Below are 12,268 nucleotides of genomic sequence, written 5' to 3'. Positions count from 1 at the left end.
TTGTAGAAGGATGAAATGCAAAACTGCACAGAGTTTTATTGCAGGCGGAAAAATCTGCCTCAAAATTCCTTCAGGAATTTTGAGACAGATTTTGACCTGCCGGCAGAACACTTACCACGGTTTTGCCGCATTTTCTGGTTGCGGCCATTGAGCGACGCGGGTAAAAAATGCCACAAAAAAAACGCTTTCTCTGCCTCCCTTTGATGTCAATGTGAAGTCAGAGAAGGAAGCACCTGAACAAAAGGGCATGACGCTTCTTTTTTTCAGCAAGTTTTTTTTCGGTATCCCATTGAAATCAATGGGAGGCATTTTCGGACGTTTTTTGGAGCGGTTTCCGACACGGTTTCCGATGTGGTTTCCACATCATAAACAGCACCAAAAAACTCAATGTGAACAGGGCCTTACTCTGTTTTGAGTCCACACCTGGCTTTTGCTAAGAAGATTAAAAAAACTGCCCTGAAATCTGTATGTGTGAATCCAGACCTAGAGCCTCCGTTTTGATATTTATTTTAATGTTACTGTTGGATTATGTTTTTTAACTTTTTTTTTTATCTAGATTGTCCACCATTCCATGCTATCCCGGTAAAAGTTAGACCCTCAGTCAGTGATTACATACTTTATTAATATTTTTAAGTAGTAATCAAAAGCAAATTGATCCAAAAACATGAGAATATGTTTAAAAGAAAATTGTTCCTATGGTAAGGTGCTCCAGAGGGTAATGGGTTTCCTTTTAATGGTAGAATTGGAAGGTTGGAAGATTTTATAGACAAAAAAACAAAATCTCAGGAAAACATTTTTAAATGACTGCATTTGTATTATTTTATCATTGTGCATGGTCTTCAAATTTAGCAATCCCGCTGTTAAGAAACTACAACTCCCAGTATGTCTTGACAGCCTTAAGTTGGGGGTAAGGCTTTTTTTTTTAAATGTAGAAAAGTATTTCAAGTTATGTCATATAGGGCTCATGTAATGCCAATAAAAGTGAGTCAAATATTTGATAGTGGTGATAATAAGCACACAGGAGGTCGGAATGTTTATGTGGGAATTCTGGAAACATATCAGTTTAAAGGAGACTTGAGAATTTGAAATGTTATGGAAACAATGATCAGGAGTAGATTTATCAATAAAAATAAATGGAATAAAAATAATAAGGCCAATTGATGAGTATAGGCTGAGGAGAGGGCAGATACAGAGGAGAGATTATTCATTTATATATTTATTCCCTTTTTTTTTTGTTATATAACACTGATCCATTAAGAGAAAAAAATTGATCTATTTCCAGCATTTTTTCTTTTAATGTTGATGGTTATGGATAACAGTTCATGAAAACCCAAAATATAGTGTCTAATAAATAAGCCCAATTTAAAAAATCATTTTTGATACCGAAATCTTGGCATACTATACATAATCCTGCAGTCATCTAGCAGAAAATTTTTGAGCACTTCATGCTTCCCTCTGCTGACAAGCTCTATGGAGAAGCTGATTCCATTTTCCAGCAGGACTTGGGACCTGCCCACACTGCCAAAAGTACCAATACCTGGTGTAATAACCACAGTATCACTGCACTTGATTGACCAGCAAACTCGCCCGACCTAAACCCCATAGAGAATCTATAGGGTATTGTCAAGAGGAAGATGAAAGACCCCAGACACAACAATGCAGACAAGCTGAAGGCCGATATCAAAGCAACCAGGGCTTCCATAACAGCTCAGCAGTGCCACAGGCTGATCGGCTCCATGCCAGGCCGCATTGATAACACCTCAGCAGTGCCACAGGCTGATCACCTCCATGTCACGCCGCATTAATAACACCTCAGCAGTACCACAGGCTGATCGCCTCCATGCCATGACGCATTGATAACACCTCAGCAGTGCCACAGGCTGATCACCTCCATGCCATGCCGCAATGATAACACCTCAGCAGTGCCACAGGCTGATCACCTCCATGCCACGCCGCATTGATGCACTAATTCATTTAAAAGGAGCACTGACCAAGTATTGGGGCAGATACTGCACATACTTTTCAGTAGGCCAACATTTCCGTATTAAAAATAATTTTTGAAATTGGACTTATATAATATTCTAATTTTCTGAGACACTAAATTTGGGGTTTTCATTTACTGTTACCATAGTCATCAACATTAAAAGAAAAGAATGCTGTAAATAGATCACTCTTTGTGTAAAGAATCTATACAATATATGAGTTTCACTTTTTGAATCGTGTGTATACAGTATATATATATATATATATATATATATATATATATATATATATATATATAATATTGTGCAGAAGTTTGAAACAGTTCTGGAAAAATGCTGAAAAATAAGAATGCTTTCAAAACTAGAAATAATTATAGTTTATTTTATCAATTAACAAAATGCAAGGTGAATAAGCAGAAGAGAAATGTAAGTAAAATCAATATTTGGTGTAACCAACGTTCAGCATCAATTCTTCTAGGTACACTTGCAAAAAATCATGGATTTTGTAGGATTATAGTCAGGTGTATGATTATATAATCATACTAAATAAGTGATAATGATCATCATTTTCATATGTAGGTTGCAACACAGTCATTAACTGTAACAGAAACAGCTGTGTAGGAGGCTTAAAACTGGGTGAGGAACAGTCAAACTCTGCTACAAAGGTGAGGTTGTGGAAAACAGTCTCATGTTACTGGTCCACCATGGCAAGACTGAGCATTGCAACAAGACCACAAGGTAGTTATAGCAGTCATCGGCGAGGTCTCTCCCAGGTAAAGATTTTAAAGCAGGCTGGGGTTTCAAGATGTGCTGTTCAAGTTCTTTTAAAGAAGCACAAAGAAATGGCAACGTTGAGGACCATAGATGCAGTGATCAGCCAAGGAAACAGTGCAACAGATCAAAGACACATCATGCTTACTTCAAAATCGGAAGATGTTCAGCAGTGCCATCAGCTCAGAAACCAGTGGGACCCAGGTACGCCCATCTACTGTTCGGAGAAGTCTGGCCTTCATGGAAGAATTGCGACCAGAAAGCCATAACTTTGACGTGGATATAAGGCCAAGCGACTCAACTGTGCATGAAAATATAGTAACTGGGGTGCAGAAAGATGTCAGCAGGTGCTCTGGACTGATGAGTCAAAATGTAAAATATTTGCTGTAACAGAGGGACGTTTTTTTTCCTCCAAAGGGCTGGAGAGCGGTACAATAACGAGTGTCTGCAGGCAGCAGTGAAGCATGGTGGAGGTTCCTTGCTAGTTTGGGGCTGAATTTCAGTAAATGTGTTGTGTATTTGGTCCAGATTAATAGTGTCCTCAAAGTTGAGAAATACAGGCAGATATTTATCCATCTTGCAATGCCATCAGGGAGGCGTCTTATTGGCTCCAAATTTATTCTGCAGCAGGACAATGACCCCAAACATATAGCCAATGTCATTAAGAACTATCTTCAGCAAAAAGAAGAACAGAGTGCCCTGGAAGTGATGATATGGCCCCCACAGAGCCCTGATCTCAACATCATCCAGTCTGTCTCGGATTACATGAAGAGACAGAAGGATTTGAGGAAGCAACATCCACAGAAGATCTGGGCTTAGTTCTCAAAGATGTTTGGAACTACCTACCCGTAGAGTTCTTTCAAAAAGTGTGTGTAAGTGTACCTTGAAGGAACAATGCTGTTGTAATGTCGGGGTAGGAAGACATACAGGTGAGCCCTAATCTACCCGCCACTCAGTCCCTGCCTACTTGCACGGCCCGTCCTAGGCAACGGTGTACAACTGGGCAACGGTCCCTACGCTCAATATGTGCATGACAGACAAACAGACAAGGGTACACAGAAGCTAAGGGAAATGGGGCAGTTACCCACGGCAACACCGTGTGCAACAGGAGTAGTGAACGAGCCGAGTCAAACCAGGAGTGTACGAGGTACCAAACACAGAGCAGGAGTGTAGTCAGTAAAGCCAGGGTCAAAATGAAGCAAGGTCAATAGTAAAAGCAGGAGCAGCAGAGCCAGGAAACAGGAAAGAATCACAGGCAAAGGACAGCAGGAAATGAAGGTATTAATAGACCGAGGACGGGAACTAGAACCGTCTGGCCAGGCTGTGATAGGTTCTCCCACTCCTCAGCTTACTAGCCTGAGTGGTAGCAGATCGAGTCACTCTATCAGACCTAAGAGCAGATGCAGACTGATTAACCACGGCGTCGACACAGAAGCTGTGTCTGGCAGATCCTTTACAGTACCCCCCCTTTTATGAGGGGCCACTGGACCCTTTCTAGGTGGATCTGGCTTATTGGGGAATCGAAGATGGAATCTCCTGAGCAACACCCCAGCGTGAACATCCCAAGTACCCAAGTCCTCTCCTCAGGCCCGTATCCTCTCCAATGGACCAGGTACTGGAGGCTGTTCACAATCGTGGCCACCTCGAATTCTGCCCCTTCAGGGGTGAGAACAGGGTCCGGAGGTTTCCTCGAGGTAGCCAAGGATGGGGAGCAGCGTTTCAGGAGGGAGGCATGAAACACGTTGTGTATTCGAAAAGACGGGGGTAACTCCAGTCGGAAGGAGACAGGGTTAAGGACCTCAATGACCTTGTACGGCCCTATATACCGGGGAGCTTATTTTTTGGACGGGACTTTAAGGCGCAAATTTTTTGTAAAGGCAGCTACACCAGATCCCCGACCACAAACAAGGGGTTAGCAGAACGTCTTCTATCTGCCTGAGTCTTTTGTATGCTCTGGGATGCCTCTAGGTTCTTCTGAACCTGGGCCCAGACAGAGCACAGTTCCCGATGAATGACATCTACCTCGGGATTGTTGGAACCACCAGGTGAAACGGAGGAGAACCATAGATTGAACCCAAAATTACAGAAAAAGGGGGAGAGTTACTGACCCGGTTATTAAGGGAAAATTTGGCGAAGGGAAATGAAGAAGACCCAATCATATTGACAGTCAGAGATAAAACACCTTAAATATTGTTCTAGAGACTGATTAGTCCTCTCAGTTTGGCCATTCGTTTCAGGATGGAAGGCCGAGGAGAAGGACAGATCAATCTCCAACTTTTTACAGAAAGCTCTCCAAAACAATGAAACAAATTGTACCCTTCTGTCAGAAACAATATTGACAGGAACCCCATGGAGACGCAGGATGTGTTTGACAAACAAGGTAGCTAACGTCTTGACATTGGGTAGTTTCTTGAGGGGCACAAAGTGGCACATCTTACTGAAGCGATCTACTACAACCCACACCACCGATTTGCCTTGAGATGGAGGCAGATCAGTAATAAAATCCATGGAGATATGGGTCCAAGGTCTCTGGGGAATGGGCAAAGAACATAGTAAGCCCGCTGGACGGGACCTGGGAGTCTTGGACCTAGCACAAATTTCACAATAGGCGACGTAGGCCTTAACGTCTTTAGGCAACCCAGGCCACCAATAGTTTCTGGCAATGAGGTGCTTGGTACCCAGGATGCCTGGATGGCCAGATAGTGCAGAGTCATGATTTTCCCTGAGTACCCTTAGCCGGAATTGCAGGGGAACAAACAGCCTGTTCTGAGGAAGGTTCCCGGGAGCTGAACCTTGATCAGCCGCAATTTCGGAGACTAAGTCAGAATCAACAGAGAAAATGATTATACCTGGGGGTAAAAAACAAGCAGGATCTTCCTCCGAAAGAGGGCTGGCCATGAAGCTACGCTACAGTGCATCAGCTTTAATATTTTTAGACCCAGGCCTATAGGTGACCAAAAAGTTGAATCTAGTAAAAAACAACGCCCATCGAGCTTGTCTCGGGTTTAGCTTGCGGGCCGATTCTAGGAAAATCAGATTCTTGTGGTCGGTAAGGACCGTTACCTGGTGCCTAACCCGCTCCAAGAAGTGGCGCCACTCTTCAAATGCCCATTTTATGGCTAAGAGTTTGCGGTTGCCAATGTCATAGTTACTCTCAGTGGGCGAGAACTTCCTGGAAAAGTAGGCACAGGGAGGGAGATGGGTGAGGGACCTGGTACCCTGGGACAAGACAGCACCCACTCCCAGCTCGGAGGCGTCAACCTCCACGATGAATGGCTCCATTTGGTTAGGCTGAATCAGCACTGGGGCCGAGATAAAGCACTTCTTAAGGACCTCAAAAGCATGGACCGCCTCCGGAGGCCAGTGGAGGAGATCAGCACCTTTGCGAGTAAGATCCGTAAGAGGCTTAGCGATGACTGAGAAGTTGGCAATAAATCTCCTGTAATAATTAGCAAACCCCAGGAAGCACTGTAACGCCTTCAGGGAGGCAGGTTGGACCCATTCAGCCGCAGCCTGAACCTTGGCAGGGTCCATGCGGAATTCATTAGGAGTGAGAATTTGACCCAAAAATGGTATATCCTGCACAGCAAACACACATTTTTCGGTTTTAGCAAAGAGTTTGTTTTCCCGAAGGGCCTAGAGCACCTTCCTGACATGCTCAATGTGGGAGGACCAGTCCTTGGAAAACACAAGTATGTCATCAAGGTACACTACAAGAAATACCCCCAGGTATTCTCTTAAAATCTAATTTATGAAATTCTGGAAGACCGCAGGAGCATTACACAACCCAAAGCGCATGACGAGGTATTCTAAATTACCTTCGGGCGTGTTAAACGCAGTCTTCCACTCATCCCCCTCTCTGATGCGGATAAGGTTATAAGCCCACCGAAGATCAGACTTAGAGAACCATTGGGCCCCCTGAACCCCCAGTTTCGGTAATCGATGCACGGCCTAAGACCACCATCCTTCTTCCCTATGAAGAAGAAGCCAGCACCTACCGGAGAAGTGGAGGGGCGAATGTAACCCTTGGCCAGGAATTCCTGGATATACTCTCTCATGGCTTCACGTTCGGGACAAGAGAGATTAAATATCCTACCTTAGGGAGCTTAGCTCCTGGCACCAAATCGATTGTGCAATCGTATTCTCTATAAGGAAGTAACACTTCGGAGGCCTTTTTAGAAAAAACATCAGTGAAGTCCTGAATAAACTCAGGTAGAGTGTTCACCTCCTCAGGGAGAGAAATAAAATTAACAGAAAAACATGATGTCATGCATTCATTACCCCATTTGGTAAGATCCACAGTATTCCAGTTAAACGTGGGTTTTTTGCATCTGCAACCAGGGAAGGCCTAAAACCAAATCGGACGATAATCCCTGCATCACCAGTACAGAGCACTGCTCCAAATGCATGGAGCCAACAATGAGTTCAAAAACAGGGGTATGCTGCATAAAATAACCATTAGCAAGTGGAGTGGAGTCGATACCCACTACCGGGACAGGTTTAGGCAAATCAATCAAGGGCATAGCTAGAGACAGCGTAAATTCCACAGACATAATATTAGCAGAAGACCCTGAATCCACAAAGGCACTGCCGGTAGAAGACCCACCCTCAAAAGAGACCTGAAAGGGAAGCAAGATCTTATTAGGTTTCATCTTTACGGGAAATACCTGTGCGCCCAATTGACCTCCCCGATCGTCACTTAGGCGCGGAAGTTCTTCCGGCTGCTTATTCTTATGCCTTGTTGTTCACTTAAAGCTTGTCATCCCCACAGTAGAAGCAGAGACCATTCTTCCTGCGGAGCTCTCAATGTTGTTGGGGAGACACGGAGGCCCCGAGTTGCATTGGTTAATCCGAGTTTTCCGTGGAAGAATGAAGCAACGGAACCTCGGGAGCTATCATGGGGGAGCCAGAGGAGAAAGCACAAAAATTTTCAATTCGTCGTTCCCTGAGACGTCGGTCAAGACGTACCGCTAAAGCCATAACCTGATCTAGAGAGTGTGAAGAGGGATAGCTAACTAACAGGTCTTTCAGGGCGTCCGACAGACCCAATCTAAACTGGCACCTCAAGGCAGGGTCATTCCACCGAGAAGCTAAACACCACTTCCTAAAGTCAGAACAGTACTCCTCAACAGGTCTCTTACCCTGACGTATGGTCACCAGCTGACTCTCGGCAAATGCAGTCTTGTCAGTCTCGTCATATATGAGCCCGAGAGCAGAAAAAAAGATCAACAGAGGAAAGTTCAGGGGCGTCAGGAGCCAAGGAGAAGGCCCATTCTTGGGGCCCGTCCTGGAGCCGGGACATAATTATACCCACTCGCTGGCTCTCAGAACCTGAGGAGTGGGGCCTTAGACGGAAATAGAGCCTACAACTCTCCCGAAAGGAGAAAAAAGTCTTCCGGTCCCCTGAGAACCGGTCAGGCAACTTGAGGTGGGGTTCAAGAGGTGAAGTGGGGGGCACTACCATGGTGGCATAACGCTGGTTGCACCTCTGAGCCAGGGCTTGGACCTGTATTGAGAGACCCTGCATTTGCTAATCCAGGGTCTCAAGGGGGTCCATAGTGTGTCAGGGACCAGGGTAGAAAAGGTATATGGGCCTGTGATTATGTAATGTCTGGGTAGGGAGACAGACAGGTGAGCCCTAATCTAACCGCCACTTAGTCCCTGCCTACTTGCACGGCCCGTCCTAGGCAACAGTGTACAACTGGGCGACGGTCCCTACGCTCAATATGTGCACGACAGACAAACAGACAAGGGTACACAGAAGCTAAGGGAAATGGGGCAGTTACCCACGGCAACACCGTGAGCAACAGGAGTAGTGAACGAGCCGAGTCAAACCAGGAGTGTACGAGGTACCAAACGCAGAGCAGGAGCGTAGTCAGTAAAGCCAGGGTCAAAATGAAGCAAGGTCAATAGTAATAGCAGGAGCAGAAGAGCCAGGAAAACGGAAAGAATTACAGTCAAAGGACAGCAGGAAATGAAGGTATAAATAGACCGAGGGCGGGAGGTAGAACCGTCTGGCAAGGCTGTGATTCTCCCACTCCTCAGCTTACCAGCCTGAGTGGTAGCAGATCTAGTCACTTTATCAGACCTAGGAGCAGATGCAGACTGATTAACCACGGGCATCGACACAGAAGCTGTGTCTGGCAGATCCTTTACAGCTGTTTTGAAGGCAAAGGGTGGTCACACCAAATATTAACTTGATTTACATTTTTTTTTTGTTCATTCACTTTGTAATTTGTTAATTAATAAAAAAAAACTGCTAACACTTCTATTTTGAGTGTATTGTTACTTTGAAGCATTTTTCCACAATTGCCTAAAACTGTGTATATCAAGCGAGGAGAGCTTATCTCCTGCCAGAACTTGAATGATGTTTATTTCCCCCAATTCAGGGACAGTGGGGACACCCCATACATATTAGTTTGTTGTGGGATCTGACAACATTAATCCAATGTGCATGGGCCAATTAACTTGTATTTTGCGTTGAAGTTCATAATGAAGAGGAACAGACATGAACTCAAGTTGTGGTTTTATTATATAAGGAATTATGTCTTTTAGTTTATTATAAATATAGGGATGTTGTATAGTGAATATCTGGACTTAACATGAGATCTTCGTTATTGTTCTAAATGCAGGAGAAGAATCTGACTGAGGTGACAGAGATTTTTTTCTTAGGATTTCAAGGCAGTCAACATCTAAGATTATTTCTGTTTGGTCTTTTCATTGTTATTTACTATTTTACAATATGTGGGAACCTCCTGATCATCACCCTGGTGTCCACCAGCAAGGACCTCCACACTCCAATGTACTTCTTCCTCACAACTGTCCATCAGCGACATCTTGTTGACATCAGATATTGTCCCAGAAATGCTCCACATTCTACTGAATAATGGGGGGACCATCACTTTTTCTAGTTGCATCACTCTTTTCTGTACTCTTTTCTGTACTTCGGAAGTATTTGAGTGTTTTCTCCTCACAGTGATGTCTTATGACAGATATGTGGCCATCTGTAATCCCCTCCGTTACACATCTATCATGACAAGTGCATCATGTGTGAAACTGGTCGTCATCTGCTGGTTGTTGTTTTTTTTCTGTGCATTAGTTAATACTCTAAATATACTGACATTAACCTTTTGCGGACAAAATATCATTGACCATTTTTTCTGTGACCTTGTCCCCTTGCTGGAAATTGCCTGTTCTGATACCTTCATGGTCCATCTTGAAGTCTCCTTACTGGGTATACCAGCAGTCATTATGCCGACCATATTAATCATTACGTCTTATGTTAAAATTGTGTCCGTCATCTTAAAGATTGCGTCCAGTACTGGTAGACAGAAAGCCTTCTCCACCTGTAGCTCCCACCTCACTGTGGTCTCCATATTTTACTGTTGTCTATTTGCTGTTTATGTTGTTCCAACAAGAGGTTAATCATCGACCATCAGTAAGATCCTATCCCTGCTCTACACTGTGCTTACCCCTTTGATCAACCCCATTATATACAGTCTGAGAAATACAGACATTAAGAAAGCCGTACACAGAAAAGAAAAGAGAGCTTGTAGCCAGAAATATATATTGAAAATAAATATTTTATTCACATAAATAAACAAACAGGTTTAAAAAGAATGGATGAAAGGACAAGACCCTAGTATAAAAGTTAGGAGCGATTATTGACACTTATAGTACACAATAGGGTAACAGTGCTACCAAATATCTGATCATATATATATTCATGTAAAAGGTTCCCCTTTTAATAATTGAAGATCCATTGAAAAGTATAAACAATCAATTTTAAGATAAAGAAGCTAAGGGAAACCAGAAGTATTCATAAAGTGCTAGTGCATAGGTATAATAGATGAAACAGATGGCAGCAGCTTACCCATAGATAGAAGGTAGTGATGGTCAGTGCTCGCTCCAGCACATAAGCCCCAACGCGCTTTTCGCTGACAAGGTGCTTCCTCAGGGTGAGATATGTGTGTTAAGAAAGCCGTACAGGAATCAGTTCATAAAAATATCATATGTATAAATTGTCATTAACCCCTTCCCGCTCCTGGACGTACTATTAGGTCATGGCAGCTGTATCGTTCGCGCGCCATGACCTAATAGTACGTCTCGGGAGTAACGTCCGTTTCGGCCGTCCTCCCGACACATACAGGAGCTGTGACAGCTGCTGTCTTGTTCAGCAGCTGTCACAGCTCCTACAGCGGATACCGATCGCTGTGTCCCCGCTGATTAACCCCTTAAAAGCCGCGTTCTATAGAGATCGCGGCTTTTTAGGGGTTAAGCTGCCATCGCCGGCCTGCTACGCGATAGCGGCCGGCGATGGTGACTATGGCAACCGGACACCAAACAATGGCGTCCGGCTATGCCATAGACGGAAGCCTAGTGGGTCCTGACAACGTCAGGACCCACTATGCTTGCTGTCAGTGAGTAGCTGACAGTTCTAATACACTGCACTACGCATGTAGTGCAGTGTATTAGAATAGCGATCAGGGCCTCCTGCCCTCAAGTCCTCTAGTGGGACAAAGTAATAAAGTTAAAAAAAAGTTAAAAAAAGATGTGTGAAAATAAGAAAATAAAAGATTTAAAAGTATTAAAAGTAAAAATCCCCCCTTTTTCCCTTATCAGTCCTTTATTATTAATAAAAATATATAAATAAACGAATAAACTATACATAATTGGTATCGCCGCGTCCGTAACGGCTTGAACTACAAAATTATTTCGCACGGTGAACGCCGTAAAAGAAAATAATAATAAACCGTACCACAATCACAATTGTTTGGTCACTTCACCTCCTAAAAAATGGAATAAAAAGAGATCAAAAAGTCGCATGTACCTAAAAATGGTACTGATCGAAACTACAGTTCGTTACGCAAAAAATAAGTCCTCGCACGTCTTTATTGATTGAAAAATAAAAACGTTCTGGCTCTTAGAATAAGGAAACACAAAAAGTGAATGATTGTTTACAAAACTTATTTTATTGTGCAAACGCCATAAGACATAAAAAAAAACTATAAACATCTGGTATCGCCGTAATCGTATCGCCCCGCAGAATAAAGTGAATATGTCATTTATAGCGCACGGTGAACGCTGTAAAAAAAAAAAGAATAAAAGAACAATAGTAGAATTGCTGTTTTTTAGTCACCGCGCCACCTAAAAATAGAATAAAAACTGATCAAAAAGCCGCATGCACCCCAAGAAAACTACAATGGATTCCTCAAGGGGTCTAGTTTCCAAATTGGGGTCACTTTTGGGGGGTTCCCAATGTTTTGGCACCACAAGACCTCTTCAAACCGGACATGGTGCCTAATAAAAAAGAGGCCTCAAAATGCGCTAGGTGCTCCTATGCTTCTGAGGCCGGTGCTTCAGTCCATTACCGCACTAGGGCCACATGTGGGATATTTCTGAAAACTGCAGAATCTGGGCAATACGTATTAAGTTGTGTTTCTCTGATAAATCCTTTTGTGTTATCAAAAAAATGGTATAAAGAGGATTTTCTGACCAAAAAAAAAATGTACATT

The 12,268-nt window shown here is 43.5% G+C and overlaps 1 pseudogene; it reads left to right on the top strand.

Moving 5' to 3' along the window:
- Positions 1 to 9,379: 9,379 nt before the first annotated feature.
- On the top strand, positions 9,380 to 10,349 carry LOC142750751 (olfactory receptor 5G25-like; annotated as a pseudogene).
- The last annotated feature ends 1,919 nt before the right edge of the window (positions 10,350 to 12,268 follow it).

Source organism: Rhinoderma darwinii, chromosome 3 (genome assembly GCF_050947455.1).
Source record: "Rhinoderma darwinii isolate aRhiDar2 chromosome 3, aRhiDar2.hap1, whole genome shotgun sequence".
NCBI lineage: Eukaryota > Metazoa > Chordata > Amphibia > Anura > Rhinodermatidae > Rhinoderma > Rhinoderma darwinii.
This window is presented reverse-complemented; position numbering and strand designations above follow the sequence as displayed.